Raw genomic sequence first — 16,261 nt, 5'->3', positions numbered from 1 at the left:
TTCATCCAAGTGGCTTGAAGCAATGGAATCTGAGATGAATTCCATGCATTAGAACCAAGTGTGGAATCTCGTGGATCCACCCGAGGGAATTGTTCCCATATGGTGTATGTGGGGACCCGAACTTAATTCAGTTCTTAATCACTTTCTGGGAATAATTAATCAATTAAAATAAACAGGGTCTAAAATTTTTTTTTTAAAATACGAGAGTACGCAGTATATGAAATAAGTCCTCTCTCATTTACAAGATCACTATTTAGATCTAAATACAAGTCCTGTAAAATCATAAATCATAATAACTACTGTTTCTTCACTACATCTCAGGTGATATAACAGATATACTCCTAAGTCCGGATCTCCACGCTAACTGTCGTCTCTCATCCTCTTCTTGATCCTGATCCAGCCCCACCTGTTGTCATGCACACATACAAAACAAGACAACAGCCGGATAACTCCGGTGAGAATAAATCCCAGTATAAACAATGTAAACATGCAATTATATAAAAATATATGTAAACGTATAAATAAGATATCATTAACATGTAGCAACTCAACAAACATGAATGATATAAACACTGTAAATCTACAAGTCGTATCAGACTCAACTCAACCGACGCGTCGTCTCAGACTCGACTCAACTGACGCGTCGTCTCAGACTCGACTCAATTCTAATCTAGGGATCCCGGGGTCTGAATAATGTTAAATATACCGAATCTCAGTCGATAGGAATGAATCAATCCCTAAACGGCATCAATATAATTCACAAATCCAGTGTCTGGGCGAATCGGCCGCAGAATTGACGAATCAGTCGGAGATAGGCGAATCAGCCAATGACTAGACGAATCAGCCAGTAACTAGGCGAATCAGCCGATAACCAGACGAATCAGCCGGTAACTAGGCGAATCAGCCAATGACTAAACGAATCAGTAGTCAATACATGCAGTGGCTATAAATCAATAAACTACAAACATCAATCTCTTCAATTACAAATATCAATGCAATAAACTAAGTATGTGATTTAGGGAAACTCGAGTCAAACCTCACTTGAGTTGTGCAATCCCAACTCAACATTAATTTATACCTTTCTTTCTGATACTCTGACTCTGTCGAAGTCTCGAACTCAAAGCCTCGCAATACTCAATCTGACAATAACAATATTGAGGGTACGACATCAATACACCACTCAATCAATACTGGATATAATCAGAATTCAATCAAATTCTGTTTCAACAATATAATGTCATAATTTCAATATATCCAGCACTATCATATTAGTCAGATATCAATTCCAACACCTCATAATCGATAACAATTCAGTTTTGATATCAAATCGACTCCAAAACTACTCCGAAAATCATAACAATTTCATATGGTATCTGTTCTCCAGTCCGGTTTCGATTATAAGATGTCTAACATGACAAGAACATCATATATGAATCATATCAGATTTTGACAATACCATAATTTCAAATCATATCCAAAACATAGCAAAACTTACGTCTAGTTGTAGCCTACGTCGATAGGAACACGTAACAAAACATCATATATATATACATACCCGTACATGCAGCAAGGCAAATGGCACATCCTTCAAGCAACACGTCTCGCGCATATGCGCGACATCAACCGGCGCATATGTGCGAGACCATAAGTCTCGGCGCGTGTCTTCTCAACTGCTTGCGCATATGCGCGACACATTTCCGCGCATATGCGCCCAAATCTCTGGACTCGGCATTCTTGAATACACCTGCTCGCGCACATGCGCCTCATGTCTCGTGCATATGCGCGAGACTTAATGTCTCGGCAATCATCCCAAATACTTGCCTCGCGCATATGCGCGCCCTTTCTCGCGCATATGCGCGAGGTGTTCTGTCCTCGCGAAGGATCTTTCGCTTGTACAGGCTCGCGCATATGCGCGAGGGCTACTGTTCCTCGCACATTTTCATGCATTATCTCGTCTTTCCCGGTCCGATCCTTTCCGTCTATAATCATATCAATTATCCCCAAATCATTTCAGATTAATAGGATAAAATTCTCGGGCCTTACATTTCTCCCCCTCTAAGATATGATTTCGTCATCGAAATCACAGGCAATCAATCATATCATAAGAAGGTATATAGAAGAAGCTAAGTAAACCTTTCACCTTAGTGAAATAAAATTGGGAACCTCTGTCTCATATCAGACTCGGTTTCCCAAGTAGCTTTTTCAATGCCATGTTAACTCCATCGAACTTTCACAAGTGGAATATTCTTCGTTCTGAGCTACTTTTCCTTCCGATCAAGAATCTGAATCGGCTTTTCGAAATAACTCAATGTCTCATCCAACTCGGCCTCATTTGGTTGGATGACATGTGAAGTGTGAGGCCCGGGGCCGAAGAGGGCGGGGGGTGATCGCCGGTGCCATCAGTTGCACGGACAATGAGCGGCTCCTGGCAGGCTTCTAGGTGAAGGGAACATGAATGAACCGAACCCACACGAGAATGAGAGAGATTCCGAGACTGTTCAATGTAATGGACTGTACAGTTGAAGAGGGCTTAAAAGATTTGATTTGTACTACTCATATCACGAAGGTGCATCTTTTTTTCGGTAGCTCATCACATAAGAACTCCAAAGTTAAGCGTGCTTGACTGGGGCAATTTTGGGATGGGTGACCTCCTGGGAAGTTTCCCAGGGTGCGTGTGAGTGAGGACATAAGCACGCTGGAAAGACTCGTCTTGATACAGTGAGGACAGTCGTCAAATCTGGGGCATAACCTCGAGTGATTTGATCCATCCCTCGGCAACCATCCCGGAGACTATGTTGTTGACAGGTACCTCTAAACTTTAAGTTATTCTTCGAATTTCAGCATTTTGGGAATCGGGATTTAGATTTTGAACTTAGAACTGTTATAGGATTGCATGCTCTACTCAGATTTATTTCGGGGAAATTAAGCTAGAGGAACCTTGACCTTTGCATGTCTATAAGTTTAGATCTTGTAGTGGGATTCAACTTAGAGCTCCGCTCTTTCAGGGAGAATTTTTATATCTGGTTCCGCTACCAAGGCCTTGATAGATTCAGGGGCCACTCACTCGTTTATTTCGGAGATCTTTGCAAACTTTCTCAAGATCCAGACCATTGGGCTAGATACAGCCTTTTCAGTAGTGTTGCCATCAGGCGAGGAGATGGCAGCTACCAATGTTATCCGAGATATAGACCTTGAGTTGCACGGTAATCTTGTTTATGCGGATCTGATTGTGCTACCGATGCCGGAATTTGACATCATCCTAGGGATGGACTGGCTATTGAGGAACAAAGTGTTGATAGACTTCCAGAGGAGATCTGTTCTTGTCCGACCGCCTGGAATGGAGCAGTTTTTATTTGAGCCGGACAGGTACTTTTCTTTACCGCGCATTATTCCTTATGTTCAGGCTAGGAAGCTCATGCATAGAGGGTGTCGGGCATTTCTAGCAACCTTTTTATCTGTCCCCGAGGAACCGAGCCAGTCAGCCTCAGATGTTCCGATTGTCAGAGATTTCTTAGACGTTTTTCCCGAAGACTTCTCTGGTATGCCACCCGAGAGAGAGGTGGAGTTTTCCATTGAGCTTATGCCAGGTACGGCTCCGATATCCAAAGCGCCATATCGACTAGCACCGACAGAGATGGCAGAGCTTAAGAAGCAGATCCAGGAACTTCTCGACAAGGAGTTCATTCGCCCGAGCTTTTCTCCATGGGGCGCGCCAGTCTTATTCGTGAAAAAGAAGGATGGCTCGATGAGGCTTTGCATTGACTACAGGGAGTTGAACAGGGTTACAGTGAAGAATAAATACCCACTGCCGAGGATTGAGGATATGTTTGACCAGTTGCAGGGAGCTTCGATTTTCTCCAAGATAGATCTGCGTTCTGGTTATCACCAGTTGAGGGTGAGAGGTGCTGATGTTTCGAAGACAGCTTTCAGGACTCGTTATGGTCACTACGAGTTCCTTGTGATGCCGTTCGGTCTGACGAATGCGCCAGCGATCTTCATGGATCTCATGAATCGCGTATTTCAGCCGTACCTCGACCAGTTTGTGATAGTGTTCATAGATGACATTCTCGTCTACTCCAAGAATCGGGAGGAGCACAGCAGGCATCTGACCACAATGTTGCAGACATTGCAGAAGCACAAATTATTCGCAAAGTTCAGTAAGTGCGAATTCTTGTTAGAGAAGGTGGCGTTCTTGGGCCACATTGTTTCTAGCAGTGGCATTGAGGTAGACTCGGCGAAAGTTGTAGCAGTCAGAGATTGGGTTGTGCCTCAGAATGCATCAGAGATCCGCAGTTTTCTTGGGCTAGCAGGATATTACAGGAAATGCATCCAGGGATTCTCCTCTATCGCCGTTCCACTCACAGCACTGACAAAGAAAAATGTGAAGTTTGTGTGGAGCGAGGAGTGTCAGAAGAGCTTCGATACTTTGAAGCAAGCTCTTATCTCAGCACCCGTTTTGGCTGTACCGTCAGGATCTGGTGAGTTTGTCCTTTATACCGATGCTTCGAAGCTTGGTTTAGGTGCAGTTTTGATGCAGCATGGGAGAGTGATAGCGTATGCTTCTCGACAGCTGAAAATCCACGAGAAGAACTACCCCACCCATGATCTGGAGTTAGCGGCCGTAGTTTTTGCTTTGAAGATTTGGAGGCACTATCTGTATGGAGAGAAGTGCCAGATCTTTACCGACCATAAGAGCCTCAAGTATTTCTTTACGCAGAAGGAGCTGAACATGCGTCAGAGGCGTTGGTTGGAACTTGTGAAAGACTACGATTGTGACATTAGCTACCACCCGGGTAAAGCTAATGTAGTTGCGGATGCTTTGAGCAGGAAAGTCGCAGTGATGGCTCATTTGACGATGCAGAAACCTCTTCAGATTGAGATGCAGAGGTTTGATCTTGAGACTTACCCTCGAGGTAGAGTTCCTCGTGTATCTACCTTGACTATCCAGTCCTCTCTTATTGACCGTATTCGCAGCGGTCAGGCAGCAGACGAGCAGTTGGCACAGTGGAAGAAGAGAGATGAAGCTAAGGGCAGTGTTTTGTATTCAGTCAGCGACGGTATTGTGAGATACCGAGATAGGATATGGGTTCCTAGCAGTGATTCTATCCGAGCAGACATCTTATCAGAGGCCCATACGTCCCCGTACTCCATTCACCCTGGGAGTACGAAGATGTACAAAGATCTGCAGCTATTGTATTGGTGGCCAGGGATGAAGAAGGACATCAGGCGTTTTGCATCCGAGTGCCTGACTTGCCAGTTAGTGAAGGCCGAGCATCAGAGACCAGCAGGTTTGCTCAAGCCTCTTCCTATTCCCGAGTGGAAGTGGGAGAACATTACCATGGACTTTGTGACCGAATTGCCGAGGTCAGCCAGAGGATCGAATGCTATCTGGGTGATTGTAGATCGTCTTACCAAATCAGCGCACTTCTTGCCTATTAAGACGACTTTGACCATGGTTCAGTATGCAGAGCTGTATATCCGAGAGATAGTCCGACTCCACGGTATTCCAGTTTCTATCGTATCCGACAGAGATCCCAGATTCACTTCCTCGTTTTGGAAGAGTTTGCATTCGACTTTGGGTACGAAGTTGCTATTTAGCACAGCTTTCCATCCGCAGACAGATGGACAGTCGGAGCAAGTTATTCAGATCTTAGAGGATCTTCTCCGTGCTTGCGTCATTGATTTCTCTGGGAGTTGGGAGTCGAACTTACCATTGGTAGAGTTCACCTATAACAACAGTTTCCAGTCGTCCATAGGTATGGCTCCGTATGAAGCACTGTATGGCCGCAAGTGTAGATCTCATGTTCATTGGGATGATGTAGGAGAGAGAGCAGAGTTGGGTCCAGAAATTGTTCAGCAGGCAGCAGATGTAGTAGTCAAGATCCGTGATAGGATGAGGACTGCTCAGAGCCGATAGAAGAGTTATGCCGATCAGCGGAGGAGAGAGTTAGAGTTTGCAGTGGGCGATCATGTCTTCGTGAAAGTGGCACCTATGAAGGGTGTCATGAGATTTGGCAAGAAAGGGAAGCTCAGTCCGAGATTCATTGGACCGTTTGAGATCCTCGACAGAGTTGGGACGCTAGCGTATCGTGTGGCTCTTCCGCCAAATCTGGCCGGAGTACACAATGTCTTTCACGTCTCCAGGCTGAGGAAGTATATGGCAAATCCTTCGCATGTGCTGAATTTCGAGCCGTTGCAGCTTACTCCGAACTTATCTTATGAGGAGAGACCCGTGCAGATCCTAGACAGACAGGAGAAGAAACTTCGGAACAAGTTGGTTAAGCGAGTCAAAGTCAAATGGCTCAACCATTCAGAGGAGGAAGCTACGTGGGAGTCTGAGCCGGAGATGAGAAGTCGATACCCTGAGTTATTCGGTGAGTTCTAATTTCGAGGACGAAATTTATTTAAGGGGGGAAGGATTGTAGAACCCGTAAGTCAGTAGACGTATAAGCCATGCATAATTCTAGATTTTTAAATTTAATTGACTTCATTGCATGATTATTTTAAATGCATTTATTTGAAGTTAATTATTCATTATTTCAGTTCAGTAGTTTGATTTTTAGCATTTCAGTTATTTCAGTGAGGCCGGACTGGAGTTGGAGTTTTGAGATAGAATTTAAGATTTGAGAAATATTTCCAGAAGTTAATTTAGCTAGCAAGTAAGTTCATTTAAGTTAAAAAGAAGTTTAAGGAATTATTTAAGTTAGTTGAGGATTTTACTTTAATTTTGGAGGTGATTAAGAAATGAGCTCATTTAAGTTACTTAATTAAGGGGTTAGTTCACTAAATTAATTAAAGGATTAGTAAGGCTTTTAAGGGTTATTAAATTACTAGATAATCAATTTTCCCCTACCATTTATCATGCATTTTTGGCCACACCCCTAGAAGAACAAACTAGGACTTGCCAACTCACCTTTGACCCATTCTTGGTTGATTAGCATGCTAATTCTTTTAGCTATTTTTCCACCTTAATTAATTAATACTAGACCACTATCCTAACCCTTGTTTGGCATGATAAAATCGGCCACTATAGTCTAGAATCACCCAAGAGATCATTTGATAGCAATTCAAAAATTAAAATTCAAATGCATGAAGACTTGGTCTTGATATGATCCTATTTTTGTGCACCCTTCTCCTCACCTTCATAACCATCACTCCCCCTCCACCTCCACCGAAAATAAGACCCCTTTTCAGTAGAAAAAACGTGAATAACAGCTAGGGAGAAAGGGAGAAAAATCGAGAGCCAAGAAAGGTAGAGAAGCAAGCCACTCCGTCTCCTCGCGCCGTCTCGTCTCTTCTTTTCGTTTTCTTTCGAAACGAAACCAAGCATGTCTAGATTTCTTTCAAACCTCAATCAAGTCATATTATCATTTATTTTTCAGTACATGATCATGTTGTAGCAAGCAAAAATCGAGATCCATGTCAAAATATTTTGGAAAACACATGCAGAATTTTCGACTTCCCTTGACAAGCTTCACGTTTTTCTGAGTTTTGATGGTTTCAGGTATTGGATCGACTCCAGGCTCCCAAGGCGGCTTGTATACATGTAGTAGGATGCATTAGGACCATGTTGGTCCATTCAAACCAGCCCCATGCTTGCTGGAAAACCGAAATGACAGCAAGTTCCCCATAAGTGCAGAAATGTGATTCGAAAATTCAGTTTGGATGTCAAGGAGGAAGGATCTGATCTTGGCTGCCCCAAGGGCCTTTAGCCATGGTTGGATCACTTCCCTAGCATGTCTAAGATGTGACTAAGTCGCCCTTTTGGTGGCTTGGTCCATGGCTCATCGGTTTTTAAATAATCAACAAGAACAGCCCCTTTCCCCATTCGGCCCTTCCATTTTTCAGCATATGGTTTCGTTTCTTTTGTTGCTTGGTGTGGATCTTGGTTGGCCTATGGCCCTTAGCCACGGTTCATATCATGCTCCTAGATGTCTAGATCGTGCCATGGTCAATCAAATGGCCACTGGAACTGACGCAAGACATCGATCATAGCATAAACACTACACACGCACGCATGAGGGCCCTCGGTGAGAACTTTCGGGTGGTTGCTGGAATGAGGCGAATTGTGGCTGGCCTAGGGCCCTTAGCCATGGTTCAAATCATTCCTTGGGACGTTGTGGAGAGGCTTTGGTCGGTGGTTAAAGCCCCAATGGCCAAAAGTCTCGCAAACGACGCGATGCAAGCTAGGTCGCAGCTGCTGGAAATTACAGCAAGTTGCTGTGTCGGTTCAGAGGCTCGTTCGAGTTCTTGGTTGGCTTTTAGCCCATGGCCTTGGACTGCACAGTGCCTCATTGAGTTAGGAAGGTCATGTTTTTGACCGTTTGTCATTTGGATTATTTTTGAGGTCGTACGAGAATTTACGGTGCAATGTGCCAAATTGACTCTCGAAAGAGCGTTTCGTGTTTTGGCCTCCATTCCACCTAGATTTCGACCCTATCATTTTAGGAACATTATTTTATGATTTTTCAGCGTATTTTAATCATGACTATACGTCAGTTCAGTGTCGGTTCAGGTTGGCTCGGAGTCATGATTAAATGCGAAGTCATTAGGCGTCATAGTCGCATCTTTTGAACGTAAATTGCATAGTTGGTCATGTTTAAGCTATTGCATATTTTTCATGGCACAGTTAGGTTGCAGCGAGCCTGGGAACGATCCAATCCAATCCAGTTGGTAAAATTACAGGAATTTTCATTACGCCAGTGAATTATTTTACGTGCATTAAACAGAAAATGATTATTTTTGAGATTTATGCGATATGGCTTGTGGTTCATTCACTATGTGGGAGTGTTATTTTTATACGGTCGCTAGTGACCGATCAGTTCAGTATGGTACCACCCGGTCGCCAGTGACCGGCCAGCTCAGTTCAGTTTCAGCCTCCCCGGTAGCCAGTTACCGATCAGTTCAGCTTAGTGCAGTGGCCACAGGCGTAAAACATAATCTCAACAGAAAATTTTACCAGATATTTCAGTACAGGCTCCAAGAAGCAAATATTTTTATAGTGATTTCCAGTTCAGTTATGCACGTATTATAATTGCTCAGTACAGATTATTTTCAGTATGCCTCAGGACAGGATATTTTATCCCATGCATATTTTAAATTCAGATTTTTACTCGTTACCTGCGATTTATGCATGCTGAGTCTTTAGGCTCACTAGACTTGATTTTTGTAGGTACTGATGAGGCCAGGGCCGAGGGCGGGGACCAGTGAGCCAGCTTGGGTCGGCAGTAGTGGCACCCGAGGACCTCAGTGCAGCAGTTGTTATGTTATTCCGCAAACAATATTTATCAGTTGTTGGATATTTTTAAATTGTGATTTTTGGCAAATTTTATTTTCTTCCGCTGCAATATTTTGAAATATGGAACTTGATTCACCAGTGATTTTTATGAATGAGGCCATTTGAGTTCTTTTAAAAAGAAAATTTTTAATTTTCCTGCAAATTTTCAAGAAAGGAGTTTTAGGCCCTTCACAGTTGGTATCAGAGCCGACTTCTCTTAGTACGGTGTGGTTCGGGGACGAACCAAGCGGAAGCTGGTGGGCATGTGAGGCCCGGGGCCGAAGAGGGCGGGGGGTGATCGCCGGTGCCATCAGTAGTTGCACGGACAATGAGCGGCTCCTGGCAGGCTTCTAGGTTGAGGGAACATGAATGAACCGACCCACACGGGAATGAGATGGGTTCCGAGACTGTTCAATGTAATGGACTGTACAGTTGAAGATGGCTTAAAAGATTTGATTTGTACTACTCATATCACGAAGGTGCATCTTCTTTTCGGTAGCTCATCACATAAGAACTCCAAAGTTAAGCGTGCTTGACTTGGGGCAATTTTGGGATGGGTGACCTCCTGGGAAGTTTCTCAGGGTGCGTGTGAGTGAGGACATAAGCACGCTGGAAAGACTCGTCTTGATACAGTGAGGACAGTCGTCGAATCTGGGGCGTTACATGAAGCATCAGATAGGTATTTTTGCAAGAACAAACATGAAAACGTCCTGTATCCCATATAATGAAGGCAATTAAAGCGAGTCGATAGGCACGATCTCCTATCTTCTCAAAATCTCGTACGACCCAATATATCCTGGAGGTAGTTTCCCTTTCTTGCCAAATCTGACAACTCCTCTGAAAGATAAACAACTCCTCTGAAAGGTGAAATTTTCAAAAATACTCGGTCACCAGTCTCAAATACCAAAGGTCGTCGTCGGACATTGGCATAATTGGCTTGTCTGTCTTCGGCTGCCTTCATTCTCTTTTGAATTAGCTTCACTTTTTCAATCATATCTCTAGTCATGCTACGTTCGATCTCAGGAACCTCAGAGATAATCATTCTGATAAAGAGGGGATCGACACCTCTTTCCGTACAACGCTTCGAAAGGAGACATCTCAATACTCGTCTGATAGCTATTGTTGTACGAAACTCACCAAGTGGCAATATATCTTGCCAGCTAGTGCTAAAATCAAGCATTGCTGCTCTCAGCATATCTTTCAATGTTTGGATCGTCTGCTCAGACTATCCATCGGTCTATGGATGATATGCAGTACTAAAATATAACTTTGTATCCAAAATCTGCTGTAAATTCTGCTAGAAGTACGATGTAGACCGAGGATCATGGTCTGCTACAATCGACTTCGGCACTCTATGCAGTCTACCTACCTCTATGACATAAATCTCAACCATCTAGTCATGTCTGTACGTCATCTTGTACAGAATAAAGCATGCGGATTTGGTCAATCTGTCAATCACAATCCAAATCGCATCACAATCTCAGGAGGATATTGGTAACTTCATTATAAACTCTATGGAAATCTGATCTCATTTCTCTTCAGGAATAGACAAACTCTGTAATAGTCCTCCGGGTTTCTTTCTCTTAGCCTTCACCTGTTGGCAATTCCGACATTTGGCTACAAATTCAGCAATATTCAACCAGATTCAACCCATCACTCATCGGTACTGATCTGCTAAACTCATAAAACCGCAAATATCTGACATTAATATCCACCTCGGCCAACTAATTTCGGTTTAATTCTGCTAAAATCAATAGATACATCATCTTCAGATATAACATACTCTGAATGCAATCTGTCTCAATCAGGATTCACCATTTCACAATTTCTGATATCAAGTCAAGGTTAAAATCAATTTCTCTGACTGAAATCGAATCTAAAGTCTTATTTGTGGAAAACATCAATAACTTTCATATCATTGGTAAATCAGCCAATGATAGACTCAACTTAAGTAAATCAACTGAATACATAAGGAGTCTCTCTGCTTCTTTCTGTAATAATCAAATCATAGGAGGTACGGATTATCAAAGGAATTCTCAATCTAGAATCCTTATCGTACAATATTCCTCCTTTGGCCATCTCAGGTCCGATTCTCACCATCTTCTGAAACTAATTTAGGGTAGCTCTTTACTTGTTCAGCATATCAATATCAGTAATGCAGTCCCAAAATCAGACAACACTAGTACAATATCAGCTACCAGACGATCTAACTCAATCTCATTCTCATCCTATTGTAGTATACGATATTTTAAAGAATTCACTACTATAAAAACTCTCCCCAACTAGTAAGGAGATATACTACAGTAGATAAAAACTCAACAGGTAATGCATGACTCAATGCAAATCTTTCAAAAATAAACGTATGGGAAGCATCCGTATTCATCAATACAAAAGCAGGATAATTACATCAAGAACAGTTACCTGCAACATCATCATCTGGTGCATCGTGAGCCTGCTCCTCAGTCAAAGCGAATACTCTGGCCTGCTGTCTAGGAGGCTGGCCAACTGTCTGACTTCCTCCTGGCCTCTGCTGTGACTGAGATGGTGATGGCTGGAATGAATGAACAGCAGCTGATCGTCTACTCCACTGTGCCGCTGATCCAGATGATTCGGCTCCCTGGGATCCTTGAGAACCCTTCTGTGGACACACTCTGGCAAAATGTCCCTGTTGTTTCCAGAAGTGGCAACTACCAAGTACTCCTTGGCATTGCTCAGTGGAATGTCTCCCTCCACAATTTCCGCAGTAAGCTCCAGTATAACTCTGTTTGAAACCACTGGAGCTAGAAGAACTGCCGCCAGACTTCTTAAACTGCTTTCCTCTAGCCTTCAGAAAATCTTTCTTTCCACCAGTGCTACTATCACTCTCAAATCGGGGAGGTGGTTGTTGTGGTCTCGGTGCGGGAGGAACATCTGCAGCTCCTCTCTGCCTTATCAGGCCCGCTTCAGCGCCCTTTGCTCTATTCATAGCATCAGCAAAGTTATTCGGTCGCCCAGTGTTCACCAATGTAAATATATTGGGATTCAAGCCATTGATGAACTGATCAGCAATGGCTTCGTCATTTCCAGCCACATGTGGTGCAAACTTCAACAAGGTACAGAACTTTGTCACATATTCTTCAATGTTCAGCTGACCCTGTCTCAAATTGGCAAACTCCGCCCCCTTGTCGATAAAACTCAGTTTTAAATACATCCCAAGTAATAGTCATACCTCGATGCTCCAAGGCCCTATTCATCGTTATCCACCAGTTCTTTGTAACATCAAGCAACTGGTGCCCAATCAATTTAATTCGGCGCTTATCACTGTAATCCAGTGAATCAAACAGCATCTCAATGTTATCTAACAAACTCTCACATTCAACTGATGTCTCAGTACCCTTCAGAGTCGGTGGTTTGAATGACTGAAACCTTTTCAATAACGTTTCCATCGGAGTTGCTGTCATATCCATTGGAGGATTCGATGTGCTACCCTGTTCTGGTATTCTTCGAGGAGGCGTATCTGATAATCAAATGGATTAGTACCCCAATCCAATCAACCTGTTTCACTTCAGTTCCCTCCTCCAATCATCTTACTGCTGATCAAGAATCGGTTCAAATTCGTTCCCAATAATACATATTACACAATCAAATCAGATAAGTCAAGTAACATGTATTATATAAAGCAATAAAGCATGCTAGCAATCACATGCAAAAAAGGAAAACTCAATCCACCCCGCTCACTAGCTTCTATCTCAGTCTAAAAGATCTATCGCTCTGATACCACCTGTTGTGGGGACTCGAACTTAATTCAGTTCTTAATCACTTTCTGGGAATAATTAATCAATTAAAATAAACAGGGTCTAATTTTTTTTTTTAAATACGAGAGTACGTAGCATATGAAATAAGTCCTATCTCATTTACAAGATCACTATTCAGATCTAAGTACAAGTCCTGTACAATCATAAATCATAATAACTACTGTTTCTTCACTACATCTCAGGTGATATAACAGATATACTCCTAAGTCCGGATCTCCACGCTAACTGTCGTCTATCATCCTATTCTTGACCCTGATCCAGCCCCACCTGTTGTCATGCACACTTACAAAACAAGACAACAGCCGGATAACTCCGGTGAGAATAAATCCCAGTATAAACAATGTAAACATGCAATTATATAAAAACATATATAAACGCATAAATAAGATATCATTAACATGTAGCGACTCAACAAACATGAATGATATAAACAATGTAAATCAACATGTCGTATCAGACTCAACTCAACCGACGCGTCGTCTCAGACTCGACTCAACTTACGTGTTGTCTAAGACTCGACTCAATTCTAATCTAGGGATCCCGGGGTCTGAATAATGATAATATACCGAATCTCAGTCGATAGGAATGAATCAATCCCTAAACGGCATCGATATAATTCACATATCTAGTGTCTGGGCGAATCGGCCGCAGAATTGAAGAATCAGTCGGAGATAGGCGAATCAGCCAATGTCTAGACGAATCAGCCAGTAACTTGGCGAATCAGCCGATAACCAAACGAATCAGCCAGTAACTAGGCGAATCAGCCAATGACTAAACGAATCAGTAGTCAATACATGTAGTGGCTATAAATCAATATACTATCAACATCAATCTCATCAATTACAAATATCATTGCAATAAACTAAGTATGTGATTTAGGGAAAACTCGAGTCAAACCTCACTCGAGTTGTGCAATACCAACTCAACATTAATTTATACCTTTCTTTCTGATACTCTGACTCTGTCGAAATCTCGAACTCAAAGCCTGTCAATACTCAATCTGACAATAACAATATTGAGGGTACGACATCAATACATCACTCAATAAATACTGGATATAATCAGAATTCAATCAAATTCTGTTTCAACAATATAATGTCATAATTTCAATATATCCAGCACTATCATATTAGTCAGATATCAATTCCAACACCTCATAATCGATAACAATTCAGTTTTGATATCAAATCGACTCCAAAACTACTCCGAAAATCATAACAATTTCATATGGTATCCGTTCTCCAGTCCGGTTTCGATTATACGATGTCTAATATGACAAGAACATCATATATGAATCATATCAGATTTTGACAATACCATAATTTCAAATCATATCAAAACGTGGCAAATCTTACGTCCAGTTGTAGCCTACGTCGATAGGAACTCAATACCGAAGTCGGATTCAAAATCGAACGGGCGGATTTCTCCCAAAAGGCGTAAGGAGTTTCTTTCCCAATCTTTCGACTTTTTCTCTGAATTCCCCGAGGATCATTGCAATTCATATATATATATATATACATACCCGTACATGCAGCAAGGCAAATGGCACATCCTTCAAGCAACACGTCTCGCGCATATGCGCGACTTCAACCGGCGCATATGCGCGAGACCTTAAGTCTCGGCGCGTGTCTTCCCAACTGCTGGCGCATATGCGCGACACATTTCCGCGCATATGCGCCCAACTCTCTGGACTCGGCATTCTTGAATACACCTTCTCGCGCACATGCGCGTCATGTCTCGCGCATATGCGCGAGACTTACTGTCTCGGCAATCACCCCAAATACTTGCCTCGCGCATATGCGCGCCCCTTCTCGCGCATATGCGCGAGGTGTTCTGTCCTCGCAAAGGATCTTTCGCTTGTATAGGCTCGCGCATATGCGTGACTCACTTCGCGCATATGCGCGAGGTCCTCTGCCCACGTCGCGCATATGCGTCCATCTGTGCCGCGCATATGCGCGAGGGCTATTGTTCCTCGCACATTTTCATGCATTATCTCGCCTTTCCCGATCAGATCCTTTCCGTCTATAATCATATCAATTATCCCCAAATCATTTCAGATTAATAGGATAAAATTCTCCGGCCTTACAGTGTAAATGGATTTTCAAGAGAAAACTTGGGGCGGATGGGAAGGTATTGACCTTCAAGGCGCGATTGGTGGCAAAAGGATATACTAAAAGACAAGGAGTTGACTTTGAGGAAACCTTTTCTCCAGTTGCAATGTTCAAGTCGATAAGGATATTGCTAGCCATAGCTGCATGGTATGACTATGAGATATGGCAGATGGATGTCAAGACAGCCTTTCTTAATGGGGATATTAAGTAAGAAATTGACATGTCTCAACCTGAAGGGTTTACATCTATCGGAAGTGAGCATATGGTATGCAAACTTCAGAGATCTATTTATGGTCTAAAACAGGCATCTAGGACTTGGAACCTTAGATTCGACAGTACAATCAAAGGGTTTGGTTTTACTAAGAATCCTGAGTAACCCTGTGTGTATAAGAAGGTCAGTGGGAGTACAGTGACATTCCTTGTACTTTATGTTGATGACATTCTACTCATTGGGAATGATGTAGGGATGTTGCAATCAACTAAGATATGGTTAGCGAGTAAGTTCTCGATGCAGGACTTGGGTGAAGCATCTTTTGTATTGGGAATACAGATCTATAGAGATAGATCAAGAAGATTGCTTGGTCTCACCCAGTCCACATACATTGATACCATCGTGAAGCGGTTCTCGATGGATAAGTCCAAGAGAGGACATCTACCAATGTGTCATGGCGTGTCCCTATCCAAGTCTATACCTCCCAAGACTGATGCAGAGATAGCTGGCGATGACAAGCATTTCTTATGCATCTGCGATTGGTAGCATCATGTATGGGATGATATCTACACGTCCTGACGTGGTTTTTGCACTAAGTGTAGTGAGTAGATATCAATCGAACCCTGGTCTTCCACACTGGAAAGCTGTAAAAGACATCCTCAAGTATTTGAGAAGGAACAATAAGTTGTTCTTGGTCTATGGGGGTGGAGAACTAAAATTGGAAAGCTATACCAACTCTAGCTTCCAAAGCGATATCGATGACTTGAAGTCAACCTCCGGTTTTGTATTCATGTTTAATGGTGCTGCTGTCTCTTGGAAGAGTTCCAAGCAAGACAATACTACGGATTCCAGCACAGAGGCCGAATAC

This window comes from Primulina tabacum, chromosome 6, assembly GCF_025594145.1.
Source record: "Primulina tabacum isolate GXHZ01 chromosome 6, ASM2559414v2, whole genome shotgun sequence".
Taxonomy (NCBI): Eukaryota; Viridiplantae; Streptophyta; class Magnoliopsida; order Lamiales; family Gesneriaceae; genus Primulina; species Primulina tabacum.
This window is presented reverse-complemented; position numbering follows the sequence as displayed.